Consider the following 16,546-nt stretch of genomic DNA (forward strand, 5'->3'; position numbering starts at 1 on the left):
ACACGACCGATGCATTTTCTTTCAAGTGCAACCAGTGATCAGCTGCCAAAATTTGAGCAAGGGGCTTCTGTAAAAATATTCTGCCTCCGTCAGTGACATTTTGTGTAAAACATTCCAGCCACTCCATATTCATGCACCATCCTTTCTTCCGCTGCTGGCTCTGCACCTCTCGATCCAACAGGCACTCCCCTCGCCATAACCGTGTGGAGGCTCCTCTAGGTAGCTCCCACAGTAGTGGTGGTGGCAGGCGGGTGTCCTTGGCCACATGCGTCGCAGGAGCAGTCAGCAGCCCTGGGAATGGAGAGGTTACGTATATGTAGTGATTTCCCCAGGCACTCCCACTGGCACTGGTAGGGTTTACAGGCGGGGAGTCCCGGTGGTAGCATCTGTGGCAGCTGCACACAGCAGCTGCCTGAGTCAGCTCAATCCCAGCCCCAGGGACAGCTGAACATTTCAACAAGCCGAGTCAGGCTTAGCATTTTGGGCCTGTGAAACATTTTTGTGCCACCCATCGCCCCACCAGTGTTTCTTGAAGAAACAACGCAAAGACGTTGAAGAGAGCTGGAGTAAAAGGGGAGAAGCTGGCAGGCAGTGTGTGTGTGTGAGAGAGAGAGAGAGAAAAAACCCTGAATTCAGCTTTCCAAGGGAAATCTGAAAACGTACCCCTCTTTGGAGACCTTCCAGCCATTATTTGCTTTTCCACCTTGTAGATCCCCCACCCAGCCCATACCTTTCTCCTGCAACAGCAATAACTATAGAAGTCCAAGTACAACCAACCAAAGTTTGGTTGGAGCTTAACACACCTAGGAGCCTTTCCGCACTTCAGCCTGGTCTGCCTTTGATAGGTTCCTTTGTCTCCATCCATTTCTCCTCTACAACCTGGCCAGCCTGTTTGGGCATGGGGCATGTTTTTTGTAATGACCTCCCATTGTGAAGTGAGCTGGGCGTACTGGTTCAGCTATACAAATAAGAACAGACTTAAACCTTTAGTCAAAAATGAAACCCAAATCATTTAGAATTTTTAAAATGCTCCAGTGACATTGCTTTTCATTTTTGTAGTTCTCAGCATTTCCTAGCTGTGGTTGGGACTAGAAGCAGAAATGATTAAATATTGGGGGGGAAAAAAAAGTCCTCTTGACAGTTCTCTGTGTAGGACTAGAATCAGGAAGCCCTTTAGATGCAATGGTGCAGTCTAAAAGCCTAAGCAGAACAGAGGACCAGAAATCTCCAGAAAATGCCTCTTCTAACATCTAGCTAATCCATTTCCCAGACACCTGAGGGTTGGATCATTTGATAATATCTCAGCTTCTAGGTTTTTACCCCAAACAAACCTCAGAATCTTTTTAGGGTTTGTCAAGTTTCCTTCCCCACTCTGAACTCTCAGGTACAGATGTGAGGACCTGCATGAAAGACCCCCTAAGCTTATTATTACCAGTTTAGGTTAAAAACTTCCTCAAGGTACAAACTTTGCCTTGTCCTTGAACCCTATGCTACCACCACCAAGCGTGTTAAACAAAGAACAGGGAAAGAACCCACTTGGAGACGTCTTCCCCTCAAAATATCCACCCAAGCCCTACACCTCCTTTCCTGGGGAAGGCTTGATAAAAATCCTCACCAATTTGCATAGGTGAACACAGACCCAAACCCTTGGATCTTAAGAACAATGAAAAAGCAATCAGGTTCTTTAAAAAAGAATTTTAATTAAAGAAAAAGTAAAAGAATCACCTCTGTAAAATCAGGATGGTAAATACCTTACAGGATAATCAGATTCAAAACACAGAGAATCCCTCTAGGCAAAACCTTAAGTTACAAAAAGACACAAAAACAGGAATATACATTCCATTCAGCACAGCTATTTTACTAGCCATTAAACAAAAGGAAATCTAACACATTTCTAGCTAGATTACTTACTAACTTAAGGAGTAATGAAGAGCATTCCTGATCTGTTTCTGGCAAAAGCATCACACAGACAGACAGACCCTTTGTTTCCCACCCCCTCCCAGCATTGAAAGTATCTTGTCTCCTCATTGGTCATTTTGGTCAGGTGCCAGCAAGGTTATCTTAGCTTCTTAACACTTTACAGGTGAAAGGGTTTTGCCTCTGGCCAGGAGAGATTTTATAGTTCTATATACAGAAAGGTGGTTACCCTTCCCTTTGTATTTATGACAGGGTTAATTCAGAAGTGACCCTTTATTAAAGGCAGTTCTAAGGGAAATCTCCATGCTGTGCAGTCTGGTTTGTTCAAACCTTTGATTTTCTTGATGGATTCAGTGAAAGCAAATGGTATTGATCAACGCCACACCCCACCTCCTTGCAGCTTTGCAATATTACACAGAACTTCACTGAGAAAAATGATTTGTTAGTGGATGCTATTGATTGGAGGTTGTGATTAATTCCTTCCTCCCTTCAGGTGCACCTCTGTAATGAATTCACTCAATTTAAAAACCTTACAACCAATAGGCCCAACCAACTGAAAGGAAGTGACACTTGACCCTCCAGTCCTGCTCCTTGTTGCAGTCGGGAGATTTTCTGCCTCATCCGTATAAACATGATAATATATAGCACTTGTACAGTGCCTTCCATGAGGGTACGTTAGAAACATGAACGTATTTAGACTCCCAAACCCCTGAGAAATAGGGAAGTACTATTGTCCCCATTTCACAGATGGCAGTAACTAAAGAACTGATTGATAAAGTGTCCTAACAGGCCACACAGTGAGTCAGTATCATAGCATGGAATGGAGCCTAGAGCTAGAGCTTCCCAATCATGTGACCTAACCAGTAGACCACACTGCCTCCACTTTGCTTTCTGTTCCCCTTCATTCTTGCTTTCTGGCCCCTCCCCATCCTTTTTTCTCATTCACTACAGGACTGATCCAAAGATGGACAGGCTCCCATTGACTTTAATAGGCTTTAGATCAGGCCCTGTTTGCACTCTCTTATAATGCTGCTTTTGAGTGAAGCAAGGAGAAATCAGCACTGGGGAGCCAGACTGAAGCGGCAAAGCTGATCTCTCTATGATGAAGGAGCAGAAGTAGTTTTCCCAGTCGAATGCTTGGTGTCAGCCATAGGCAAGGAGCTCTCCTCCAAGAAGGTTCCCGCCTTGGGCAAGTATTTCTGTTCAGAACAGAAGCTAAACAAAATAAACCCATGCATGCAAAACAGATACAACACACCTGCTTGGCTTGTGGCTTCCCTTGATGCTAGAGATGAGCCTGAGCCACAAAGCTCAGATCTGGATTTTGGTTTGAGCCCATCTTTAACTAGTTCAGCTAATGCGAAGTCTCAGCCACTAAGGTACCATGCTCCAGATAGTAGCTTGATTCACTCCTGCACTAATGGGAGCAGCCATACCCCATGGGAGGTCAGGCAGTGTTTACAGTGCCATCCTCCTCGGAGACACCAGCAGTCAGGGCAGCTTTCAGTGTCAGATTCATAGTTGCTTAGAGTTTAAAGCCAGAAGGGACCATTAAATCACCTAATCTGACCTCTGATAACTTGCATGCAGTTATCTCTGTAATGAGCCCCATAACTATAACTTATGTTTGGCTAAAGCAGCTCTTTCAGAAAGGCATCCAGTCCTGCAGACATCAAGAGATGGAGAATCCACCACTTCTCTTGTTCCTATGGTTAATCTCCCTCACTCTTAAAAATGTGTGCCTTGTTTTTAATTTGAATTTGTCTGACTGCAGCTTCCAGCCATTGGTTTGTGTTAGGCCTTTCTCCGCTAGATTAAAGAGCCCTTTAGTACCCCAGTATTTTCTCCCCAAGAAGGTATTTACACACTGTAATCAAATCACCCCTCAATCTGCTTTTTGATAAGCTAATCAGATTGAGCTCTAAGTCTCTCACTGTAAGGCATTTTCTTCGAGCTCTCAAATTATTTTGGTGGCTCTTTTCTGCCCCCACTCCAATTTTTCAACATCCTTTAAAATGGACACCACAACTGGATGCAGTCTGCCAGTACAGGTCTCACCACTGCCTTATACAGAGGTAAAATCACCTCCCTACGTCTACTCACTACTCCCCTGTATAACATCTAAGGATCACATTAGCTCTTTTTGCCATAGCATCGCACAGAGAGCTCATTTTGAGTTGCTTATTCACTATGACCCTTAGATCCTTTACAGGGTCACTGCTTTCCAGAACACAGTCCCCCATTCTGTAGATATGGCCTATATTCCTTGTTCCTAGACATGTAACTTTGCATCTGGCTGCATTAAAATTAATTTTGTTTGAAAGGGCCCAGCCTACCAAACAATCCAGATCACTCTGGATGACTGCGCTGTCATCATCATTATTTACCACTCTGCCAATCTTCATGTAATCTGCAAATCTTATCAGCAGTGATTTTATATTTACTTTCAGATCATGTTGAATAGCATTGGATCTAGTACCTCTCCCGTGGAACCCCACTAGAAACACCCCGATTTGATGATGATTCCCCATTGGCAACTGCTTTTTGAAAACTATCAGCTAGTTAGTTCTTAATCTATTTAAGATGTGATTTTTTGATATTGTATAGTGCTAAATTTTTAGCTAGTATGTCATGCAGTGTTAAGTCACATACCTTACAAAAGGGTAAGTATGTTACAGCTACAGTTACTTTTGTCAACCAAACTTGTAATCACACCAAAGAATTAAGTAAGACCTATTTTCCATAAAGCCATGTTGACAGGCATTAATTATATTCCTATCCTTTAATTCTTTATCAGTTAAATCCTGTATCGGTTTTTCTATTATTTTGCACAGACTGATGTCAGGCTAACTGGTCTGTAGAGACCCGGGTCATCCCACTCACCCTTTTTGAATATTGGCACAACATTAGCGCTTTTCTAGTCTTCTGGAATTTTCCTGTACTCCAAGATTTTTTTAAAATTAACATCAGCAGCAAAGAGGTCTCCTCAGCCAACTCTTTTAAAACTCTTGGGTGCAAGTTATCTAGGCCTAATTATTTAAAAGTGTTTATCCCTAGTAGATGTTGTCTAACATCCTTCTTAGTTATTAATGAACTGGAAAATACTTCATCATTCTCATGATACAAAAATATCATCCTGCTTCTTTCCAAACACAGAACAGAAATATTTATTGAACACTGCTGCCTTTTCTGCATCATCATTAACAACTGTAACCCTCCATCTAGTGATGGGACTGTCTAATTACTAGGATTTCTTTTGTTTCTTACATACTTAAAAACCTCCATATTGCTCAGATGGTGCTGTCACAGGGCATCCCTTCACCTCGCCTGCAAGTACCACTGTCTAGCCTGTTCTTGTAGTCTCCTAGGCACAAGCATGTGCGGACTATTTGTCTTTCACTACATGTGCACTTAATCTTCAGTTTCTAAGCACAACAGAACATACCACAGGTTTACAGCAGGAGGAGACTTCCACACAGCTCTCTCTCCTCTCCTAGGCTTGATCACCCTCTTGAGCTCCCGTTCACTTCCTGTTCTTCCCAAACATACAGCCTCCCAATTACTGAGCCAATTGCCTCATCAGCCCAGCAATTGCCACCCAAGTGTCAGTAATTCCCAATAAAAATGGGTTAATTGCCTTCAGTTAAGCCTGCAGTCTTCTGCAACTGCAGTGACCAGGACACTATGCCACGAATTTATTTATATGTGTTAATATTATTGTAATCGTTCCTCATCTTTAAATCTGTGTAGTTTAATGCTTATTTTTATGTGTGTCATTTTCAGTAACTTTACACACACATTATTGCTCTATATTGCTTAAATTATAGCATAAGTGCAGTTTAAGTGGAGTCCTTGTGCTTATATAGTTCCTCTCTGACCCCGGTTTCCTTAAACCTTCTATGTGGAATATAAATTCTAAGATACACTGTACTTATTTCACTACAGATCAATTGATTGAAATAAAAAGTACTTCTCCTCTCCACAGGCATGCCAGCAAAGTGGGGATGAAGCATGGTCTAATGCAGTGTTTCTCCATGGACTGGTGCCAGTCCTTGAGATCTCCCTGGCACAGTTTAGGAAGGCAGCAAGCTGGTCCTTGGTATCTGAAAAGACTGAGAAACGCTTGCCTAATGGATAGGACTGGGAGTCAGGAGACTATCTAGGTTCTATTCTGAGATTTGCCATTGACCTGCTGTGAGACTGGGACAAGACGCTGGCCTCAGCTTTCCCGTTTGTTAAGTGGGAATAATGATACTTTCTTCCCTCTATAAAGTGTTTTGAGATCCACCCAAGAGAAGGGCTTGGATGGGTCTGATGCAAAGCCCACTAAAGGTAATGGGAGTCTTTACAATGACTTCCGTAGGCTTTGGATCAGTCTCTGTGACAGTCAAACGATGCAGATTATTTTTTAGTGTGTTAGCAGAAGTCTCCTGCCTGGTTCTATGTGTGGATCCCATCACACACTTCACAGTGTTATGACACGTCATCTAAGAGGAAACAGCACAATGAGATATGTCTGTTATGCAGTTAGCTGAGAAGTCGAGTTCAAGATCATTTATAAACAAGAAGCTGGAGTTGTTGGGTTTGATTTTGTCTTTTTAACTCACACCTAAGACACTGGTGTTTAGCATTTACGATAGCCATTTTTTCCAAAAGGTAATGAGTGGAATAAGTGAAGAGGAAAGCTGAAACCAGGAAGGGTCTGGATCCAATCTGTTATTCGCTCCTCATGGAAAGATCAACTTTGGTTCAGAACTTTCCAGCTGGTAAAACTTTCACTCTGTAAATTCAATGTGAAACCAAATGTGTTTCTTTAAACGGATCCTCTGCGGCCTTTCAAAGATGCTGGCAGGTCAGATGTATCCAATTAGCAAGAGCCTGTGACAGCACGGAAGGGCCCTGAGGGGAGGGAAAGGGAATCTTCCAAAGCACATTTCACATGCACTGAGTTGAGCTGCAATATGTTCGCTCCTTGGGGTGAAGCACAGTGAGCTCAGGGCAGAGCTTGTTGTCAGAAACATATGGAAAGAGCAAATAGCACTCTGTGCATGGAGCACAGAGGGAAGGATCCTGCAGTGGAATGGTTTATACAGTGTAGCCACGTGAGTAAGAGCCAAATTCTGCTCTTGGATATTCACACGTGGCACCCTTTGGTGGAAATGTGATCCCCACACATACAACCAAGAGCACAATTTTGCCTAAAATGATTAAATAGAGCAGACTGAAGAGCCAGGGATTTTTAAAAAATACTCTACCTGACTTATCATGTGAGTTGCTTATGTTTTATGAGGCCTAAAATTTCTGGCAGATGAGGCCAGACCCTGTGAGTCCTTCCTCAGGCAAAATTCTCATTGATGTCAGTGGCAATTTTGACTGAGTATGAAGTACAGGATGAGCCTTTAGGTCCCCTTCTTCACTCCCAGTGAAGTCAATTAGAGTCTAATTGGACCTTTAAAGAGCACTGTCCTTTATGCTCACCAAACCAAGCTCCTGGCTGGTGCTATCCTAAAGAAGCATGATTGCTAGGTACCCAGTTCAGATAAAATGGGATCTTACAGGAAATTTAAATGAGGAACTTTAATCTAAAACTTAAATTGAATCCAGGCCTATTTTGAATTTCAAAAGTTTAAATTTCTCTGCGCTGGCTGGAGCTGGAAATGCTGAAGTGACACAAGACAGTCTGCGCTCTTGGGATTTCTGGACCGTCTAGAAGTGGCAAACACTGAACATCTCGTGAACAAGTGTGTTTGTGTGAGACTTCTAGCCCATCTCTGCACAGTCAAGACCTCCACATGGTTTGGTAAGGTTCCATGTTTACGGGTGTTTTTCTCATTCTTTGGAGGATCAGACCTCACTGCTCAGAGATAGGCCCAAGCGACTTTGTTCAGATCCGTACTTCCCTAAATGTAGGAATTGGGATCCAGGGTTCCATATTAGCCTCCTCTATAGCTAGGAAAACAGTTGTGAAGTTTAGATCCAGATACAAACTAGCTCAAAGATCTAGGGTGTTTGGATCTGGGGTCTAGCTCTAACTTATTGCAACAATAGGATGTTAATCCAAACTTTCTCCAGGAAAAGGGGAGCTCAGAACCAGGGATTTGGAGGTCAGCGTATCTCTATTGCTTACAACCTCCACTTTGAGACTGTCCACCAAATAAAGAAACAAGTTGAAAGCTTTCCAAAAGTACAGCATAACACTATTGCTTTATAGTTACATGGAACCTTTCAGCCTGAGGGATCTCAGAGCATTTCACAAATTATACGCGTACACTGCCATTGAAATGCAGTTTCCCTGTGGTAAAGGGCAGCACAGGATACTGTACAAGAGCAGGAGGTGAGGGGAGAAAAGGACAGTGAGAAAAACCTCTATTGTTATGGCATCTGTTAACAGCCATGCAGAAAACAGGCACAACCTCGGTTTGTAAGGCCTCAGTTGAAAGAAATGTGAACAAAGATGGTCTTCTGGTGACAGTGCTGGTCTGGAACTCAGTACACCGGGGTTCTCAGCTCTGTCGCAGGCCTTCTGCGTGACTTTGAACAAGTTATTGTATCTTTCTGCCTCCATTCCTGATCTGTAAAATGGGAATATAGTAACACTTCCCTGCCTACCTCATAGAGGTGCTGTGGTGATAAATCCATTACTTAAAGCCAGTCTCTCACTGATAGAGGTCAGGATGAGACCTACGCTAGGGAGCCAGATGATCCCATATCTGCCTACTGTGGGTTTTGTAGAACTTCCTCTGAGGCATCTGGTACTGTCCACTGCCAGAGATGGGATACAGCACTAGATGGACCTTGGATCTGATCTCATCTGGCAATACCTGTGGACCTATGCATATGACACATTCAGGTACCAAGGAGCTGGGGGGCCACATAAATAGATTATATAAGTGGAGACCTGAGAAGTGCTTCTGTAACAATATTACAGACAGTACCTCATCAAGCTGTGTGTTGACTAGCTTATGAACAAAGAGGGGCCGATCATAGAGGCTACTAATTTGCTTCAGTTCACCTGATAAATATTAATATATCTCCCAAGGTTAGTTCTCTGTGTAATCATCTTACCTCACAGCTGTCTGACAGCAACATCAGGAACAAAGAATCAAAGTACAGGTGTCTTTGAGGAAAGGCTGAACACGGCTTTACATTTTAGATGGGCTTTAGGTTAGAAAAATAATAAAACCAAATATCTTAATAGAAAGATCAGCTCTAAGGACAATAATCCGGCCAGACAACAGCAGGATGCAGAGCGACCTGGGGAATGTTTGATGTAAAATCAAGGTCATGCCCAGAAAATCAGAGACAGACGTTGAGAGCGGTATGTGATCCATTAAAAATGAAAGGAAACCTGAGACAAGCTGCTCTGAAAGCTGCCAAAGACACCGCTCTCTCTGTTTGTATATGCTGAAACCCCCACTTCCTTGTGAGTCTGGCGAATGCCGCGGTGTGGTACTGTCAGAGGAAAGGAAACCCACAATAGAAACAGGAGGAGAGTTAGGGAAGTGCTTTAAAAATTCCCTGCTGGTCATTAATCTAGAGGGAGGGGGGAGTTTCAATGCTTAGGCTCCAGATCCTGAACCTAAGTGTCTGAACCCCTCCTTTACCTACAGAGCACATACAGAATGGGCAGCAGGGTACTAGCTTCCCCAGGGCCTCCAACCCTGAAAAGAACAACAGGAGACAAGACAGCATGTCAGTCCCTGGTCCATTCAGACCTTAGCCCAGAGGTAGTCCTTAGTTTTTTGGTCCAGATCCACATTTCTTGGTCAAGGTCCAGACTCCAGAGAAAATAATAAAAAAAATAACAATAATGATGATAAATAAAAATATTTTGGTGTCCGTTCAAAAGCACCTGGTGGTCCAGATTTGGCCCATGATCTGCCTGTTGACTACCCCTGCCTTAGCCTGTCTGCTGGGACTGCTGGACAGCAGAGTTGGACCTAGTGTGCTATTCAGTCCCCAGGATTGAACAGAGACCAAAGTCACATCACACAGGGTCAGACAGTTTCCCCTTCCCTTTGAGACCTTTCATAAGCTTGCCCTCCCTGTTCACCCTTTCTTAGGGGCCTGTGATACTGAACTTTGAAGTCAATAGTTTTGCCATTGCCATTCAGTGGGAGGAGACGCAGGGCCTTCTATCTTATCATGTCATCCCTATTCCACTCTGACATCAATGCCAGCCTCACTGCTCTTAATATCTTTGTGCTTTCTTCCTCCTTTCCCATACACATGGAATATCCTCCCTGAACTAATCTATAAAACCACTAATTTGTCCTCCCTCCAACCCCTACTCAAGATCCACTTCTACATTGATGGGTATGGGTAACCACCAGCTGGGAATGACTAAGCAGCCAGCCAGCAGGATCTCCTAATATTCATCTTATGTATTAGTTTCTCTTATAATTTCACATTGAGCTTTCCATAAATGCACACATTTCCATTTTACACCCGATACTTCAGGCTTAATTTCAAATTCCTTGTTTCATTTCTTTCCTGTAAAATCTTGGATTTGCCATGAATGGAGTTTGCGATCAAAAGCCTTTAACCTGATCTCTGCCATGGTTAAAGTCAACATTTTCTTTTGTGTCAATATTTTATGCTTATTTCTTTCCCTGGTGAAACAGCAAAACAATCCAAAATCCCTGCTGGAAACATTCGCTTAAATGATTTAAAGTCTTCCAAGTCTATCCTAAAGCTTCAGAGAGCTCACACACACTGTGATCTAAGACATAATGATCTCATGGAGCATGTTTATTTTGGCTTTGACCCATTTGACATGCTGTTATATCAGCTGGCAAAAGCATGTCAAGTGACCACAACTGACACAAACCACTGATCCTTAAGTACAATATTAACCAACAGCTTTTGACTATGGGCATTCTGCCCACAGAAAAAGCCAAAACCAGCTCCTTTATTTGTAAAAGTTTACCAACAAATTATGCCTCAGCTTTATTGCAGTGGTTTACCTCTAATAGTTAGGGTCACTGTAAATTGCATAAAAGATCCAGCTAACTTTGCTGTGGGTGCTCACTGTGGGGCTTTCCAAACAGATTTATTTTACGTAGTTTTATACTTCAGCCAGGGTCACTATAACTGTGGGGAATGACAGGGCAATATCCAGGGGAGCTCAAGCTTCAGGGTCCCCTGGCCAACATAGTTTTTATTAGACAGTAGTAATAACACATTGGATGCTATGTCGGGATCTTGTGTGGTGACACTGCTTCACCATGTGATGACCTTGTGTCACCAGAGACAATGATGTACTCTCCCCACATCCTAAGACATGATACGACATAATGCCACATTACTGCAAGTAGGCAGTAAAGAGCACAATAAAGCTGCATTGTCTATTATTTGTCAGCCGCGAAGGTCCCTGAATTTCGGTAGGCCCAGTACCCTTGCGCCTTTAGTCTGACCCTCTTCTCTGAGAAAATATGTTAGATTGCAAACTCATTGGTACAAGGGATTGTCATTTCTATATCTTTGTGCAGCACCTAGCACAATGGGGCCCAGACCGGTTTAGGTTACTAGGCACTACCACAATATCTTTCATTGTTGTATGCAGAGTTGTTGCAGCGTGTTGGTCCCAGGATTTTAGAGAGGAGCTCTGTGTAAGTGCAAAAGTTTGTCTCTCTCACCACCAGAAGTTGGTCCAATAAAAGATATTACCACACCCACCCTGTCTTTCTAAGAAGAGCGATGAGAAAATGAAGCATCTCTAGGATCAGTGTTGTTTAATATATTCACTAACAGTCAGGAAAAGGGGATGAACAATGAGGTGGTGAAATTAGCAGATGAGATCAAATTATTTAGTTTGGGTAAAAACTAGAGAAGACTGTGAGGAATTTCAGAGAAATCTAACAAAGGTAGGCAATTGTTTGTACTTGGCAGTTTTTGTGTATGCTCCTAGAGTGACATATAGATGCCCAGTTGTATAAATTGAAAGTAAATAATAGATGTGACAAGTCAAGGCAATATAATCACTGATATATCATGGAGAAGTAAAAAAAAAAGTAAACACTGGGAATCAAAATGCAGAATCAAGGCTTCAGGACAAGATGATTTCATTCTGCTGGCCAAATACAGATAGGTGCCAGACCTACACTAATTAGAATAAAATTTAACAATGCTCACCTATGCAGGCTTTCTGGGGAACATTTTGCATGTGGATCTGGTCACACTGCTCCATCAATCTGACCTATTAGTATCTACCTATTTGCCTGTTTCGGCATTTATACATTCACCACCCTGTGGTATTTGAGCACTTTCATGTCCTGTTGAGATTGACTTGACATTTAATAAATGGCTTTCTATCCAACGTTATATCTTCCCCTTTGGTTCTTGTAATTCATTGTCAGTGAAATATCTGAAACACAAGTTTCAAAGGGTAGATTGGAATCTGGCGCATAATTTATCATCGCCTTCCATTCCAGAAGAAAGAGATAGTTCCAGTAAAGTCTGGTCCAGGGGGTAATGATCTATTGGCTAAATTCCTTTTTGCTTATTAAGGCTGGGTGTACAGTACTTAAAAATGTCTTGTGCAAGGGCGGCTGGATCCTATCCTTGATGTGGTTGTCAAAACCCTAATGCTGGTGTTAGAATCAGGATTTAATGACTAATGACCAAACATATGCTTCACAGAAGCCAGACCAAGCCAAAGAACAGTCGTGATGCAGAAGATGGGAAGCAATAGTATTAAATCAGCAGAATTACTTTGAACCCACTGAGACTGCATTGTCATATTGAAGTCACAGACATAGTAACCAGCAAAGAGGTGTGCCACCCCTGCAGCAGCCCCTGGAGAAACTGCCTTTCTCAAGAATGCACCCTGTTTGTGCTGGCTCAGCTCATTTGGTGTAGAGATGCACCAGGCCATTGAATCATAGAATCATAGAATCATAGAATATCAGGGTTGGAAGGGACCCCAGAAGGTCATCTAGTCCAACCCCCTGCTCAAAGCAGGACCAATTCCCAGTTAAATCATCCCAGCCAGGGCTTTGTCAAGCCTGACCTTAAAAACCTCTAAGGAAGGAGATTCTACCACCTCCCTAGGTAACGCATTCCAGTGTTTCACCACCCTCTTAGTGAAAAAGTTTTTCCTAATATCCAATCTAAACCTCCCCCACTGCAACTTGAGACCATTACTCCTCGTTCTGTCATCTGCTACCATTGAGAACAGTCTAGAGCCATCCTCTTTGGAACCCCCTTTCAGGTAGTTGAAAGCAGCTATCAAATCCCCCCTCATTCTTCTCTTCTGCAGACTAAACAATCCCAGCTCCCTCAGCCTCTCCTCATAACTCATGTGTTCCAGTCCCCTAATCATTTTTGTTGCCCTTCGCTGGACTCTCTCCAATTTATCCACATCCTTCTTGTAGTGTGGGGCCCAAAACTGGACACAGTACTCCAGATGAGGCCTCACCAATGTCGAATAGAGGGGAACGATCACGTCCCTCGATCTGCTCGCTATGCCCCTACTTATACATCCCAAAATGCCATTGGCCTTCTTGGCAACAAGGGCACACTGCTGACTCATATCCAGCTTCTCGTCCACTGTCACCCCTAGGTCCTTTTCCGCAGAACTGCTGCCTAGCCATTCGGTCCCTAGTCTGTAGCTGTGCATTGGGTTCTTCCGTCCTAAGTGCAGGACCCTGCACTTATCCTTATTGAACCTCATCAGATTCCTTTTGGCCCAATCTTCCAATTGGTCTAGGTCCTTCTATATCCTATCCCTCCCCTCCAGCGTATCTACCACTCCTCCCAGTTTAGTATCATCCGCAAATTTGCTGAGAGTGCAATCCACACCATCCTCCAGATCATTTATGAAGATATTGAATAAAACCGGCCCCAGGACTGACCCTTGGGGCACTCCACTTGATACCGGCTGCCAACTAGACATGGAGCCATTGATCACTACCCGTTGAGCCCGACAATCTAGCCAGCTTTCTACCCACCTTATAGTGCATTCATCCAGCCCATACTTCCTTAACTTGGTGACAAGAATACTATGGGAGACCGTGTCAAAAGCTTTGCTAAAGTCAAGAAACAATACATCCACTGCTTTCCCTTCATCCACAGAACCAGTAATCTCATCATAAAAGGCGATTAGATTAGTCAGGCATGACCTTCCCTTGGTGAATCCATGCTGGCTGTTCCTGATCATTTTCCTCTCATGCAAGTGCTTCAGGATTGATTCTTTGAGGACCTGCTCCATGATTTTTCCAGGGACTGAGGTGAGGCTGACTGGCCTGTAGTTCCCAGGATCTTCCTTCTTCCCTTTTTTAAAGATTGGCACTACATTAGCCTTTTTCCAGTCATCCGGGACTTCCCCGGTTCGCCACGAGTTTTCAAAGATAATGGCCAGTGGCTCTGCAATCTCAGCCGCCAATTCCTTCAGCACTCTCGGATGCAACTCGTCCGGCCCCATGGACTTGTGCACGTCCAGCTTTTCTAAATAGTCCCTAACCGCCTCTATCTCCACAGAGGGCTGGCCATCTCTTCCGCATTTTGTGATGCCCAGCGCAGCAGTCTGGGAGCTGACCTTGTTAGTGAAAACAGAGGCAAAAAAAGCATTGAGTACATTAGCTTTTTCCACATCCTCTGTCACTAGGTTGCCTCCCTCATTCAGTAAGGGGCCCACACATTCCTTGGCTTTCTTCTTGTTGCCAACATACCTGAAGAAACCCTTCTTGTTACTCTTGACATCTCTGGCTAGCTGTAGTTCCAGGTGCGATTTGGCCCTCCTGATAACATTCCTACATGCCCGAGCAATATTTTTATACTCTTCCCTGGTCATATGTCCAACCTTCCACTTCTTGTAAGCTTCTTTTTTATGTTTAAGATCCGCTAGGATTTCACCATTAAGCCAAGCTGGTCGCCTGCCATATTTACTATTCTTTCGACTCATCGGGATGGTTTGTCCCTGTAACCTCAACAGGGATTCCTTGAAATACAGCCAGCTCTCCTGGACTCCTTTCCCCTTCAAGTTAGTCCCCCAGGGGATCCTGGCCATCCGTTCCCTGAGGGAGTCGAAGTCTGCTTTCCTGAAGTCCAGGGTCCGTATCCTGCTGCTTACCTTTCTTCCCTGCGTCAGGATCCTGAACTCAACCAACTCATGGTCACTGCCTCCCAGATTCCCATCCACTTTTGCTTCCCCCACTAATTCTACCCGGTTTGTGAGCAGCAGGTCAAGAAAAGCGCCCCCCCTAGTTGGCTCCTCTAGCACTTGTGCCAGGAAATTGTCCCCTACGCTTTCCAAAAACTTCCTGGATTGTCTATGCACCGCTGTATTGCTCTCCCAGCAGATATCAGGAAAATTAAAGTCACCCATGAGAATCAGGGCATGCGATCTAGTAGCTTCCGTGAGCTGCCGGAAGAAAGCCTCATCCACCTCATCCCCCTGGTCCGGTGGTCTATAGCAGACTCCCACCACTACATCACTCTTGTTGCACACACTTCTAAACTTAATCCAGAGACACTCAGGTTTTTCTGCAGTTTCGTACCGGAGCTCTGAGCAGTCATACTGCTCCCTTACATACAGTGCTACTCCCCCACCTTTTCTGCCCTATTGCTCCACAACCACTTCTCTCTGCCCCCTGCACAGTTTCTAGTGATACCCCCACCTTTTGACCTGCACTCGAGGATTGCGGCTGAGCCCTCTGCAGGACTTGTACCCTCTCCCACAACCCCCAGTCAGGACTGGTTCTAATCTAAAGTTTACGGCCACGGTTTTCAGAAATAATACCAAAAATTAGGCTCCTCCATTCATATCTGGGCACCTAAATAATGGGCCTGATTAAAAAGGTAGTTACTGTGTGCTCAGCACTTGTGCCCAGTTCTTTAGACACCTATAAATAAGGATTTAGATGCTTAACTTTAGGCACCTGTTTTTTTTTTGTTTTTTGTTTTAATCTTGGCCTGTGTTATACTGGGTCAGATCATTTTACCGATGGGTCAGTGCAATCACACGTTTAATGCTTTTTAAAGATCAATATGTCTAGATGACCGCATGTCAAGCCACTGGCTGTGCACATTCAGCATTGTTGCTCCATGGAGTTGTGGGGTTTGATTTGCATGGCTTCACGCCCCCCAGGTTTTGCTGCGTGCTCAACCCATTTGACATTGCATGATTTGTATAGTTTTGACATGAAGCCATAAATCAATCCAGTTTGGGTGGAAAGGTTCACGAACCCTGTTGAAGCTTTTAACGAAGCTGGCTTGAGTTTCGAGTTTATAATGAAACCTGAAACCAGGCAGGTTTCACAAGGATTCATGTTTCATTGTAAATATTTTGCAGAGCTTTAATAAGAATGCAGTGATCAGGAAAATATTAGGGTTGTTTAAAGCAAATAAAAAGTGCAGTACTCATGCGATTTAAGTGGACGAAGGATGCTTTTATGAAATAATCCTATTGAATTTAGTAGAAAATGATAATTTTTCGACAGATATTTTTAACTATCCAAAAACATTTAATGGAGAATTACTTCTGTACTATAGGATTCTCTAGGATAACTAAAATAATCCTGTAGAAAGGATCTCATTCTCTATTAAATTCAACAAATTTTTAGAATAATTTCTATAGAACTTTGTTCAGTTTCTGTAGGACCCTATTAATTTCATCCCTATTAAATTC

At 43.4% G+C, this 16,546-nt stretch overlaps 1 long non-coding RNA gene across 1 annotated transcript in view; it reads right to left on the bottom strand.

The window, feature by feature from the left end:
- Positions 1-202: 202 nt before the first annotated feature.
- Positions 203-16,546, bottom strand: part of LOC140908294 (uncharacterized) — a 159,971-nt gene continuing 143,627 nt past the window's right edge. Inside the window, exon 3 of the long non-coding RNA XR_012157826.1 lies at positions 203-291. This is a non-coding gene — a long non-coding RNA (uncharacterized LOC140908294). The remainder of the gene's footprint in view (positions 292-16,546) is intronic.

Source organism: Lepidochelys kempii, chromosome 3, assembly GCF_965140285.1.
Source record: "Lepidochelys kempii isolate rLepKem1 chromosome 3, rLepKem1.hap1, whole genome shotgun sequence".
Taxonomy (NCBI): domain Eukaryota; kingdom Metazoa; phylum Chordata; order Testudines; family Cheloniidae; genus Lepidochelys; species Lepidochelys kempii.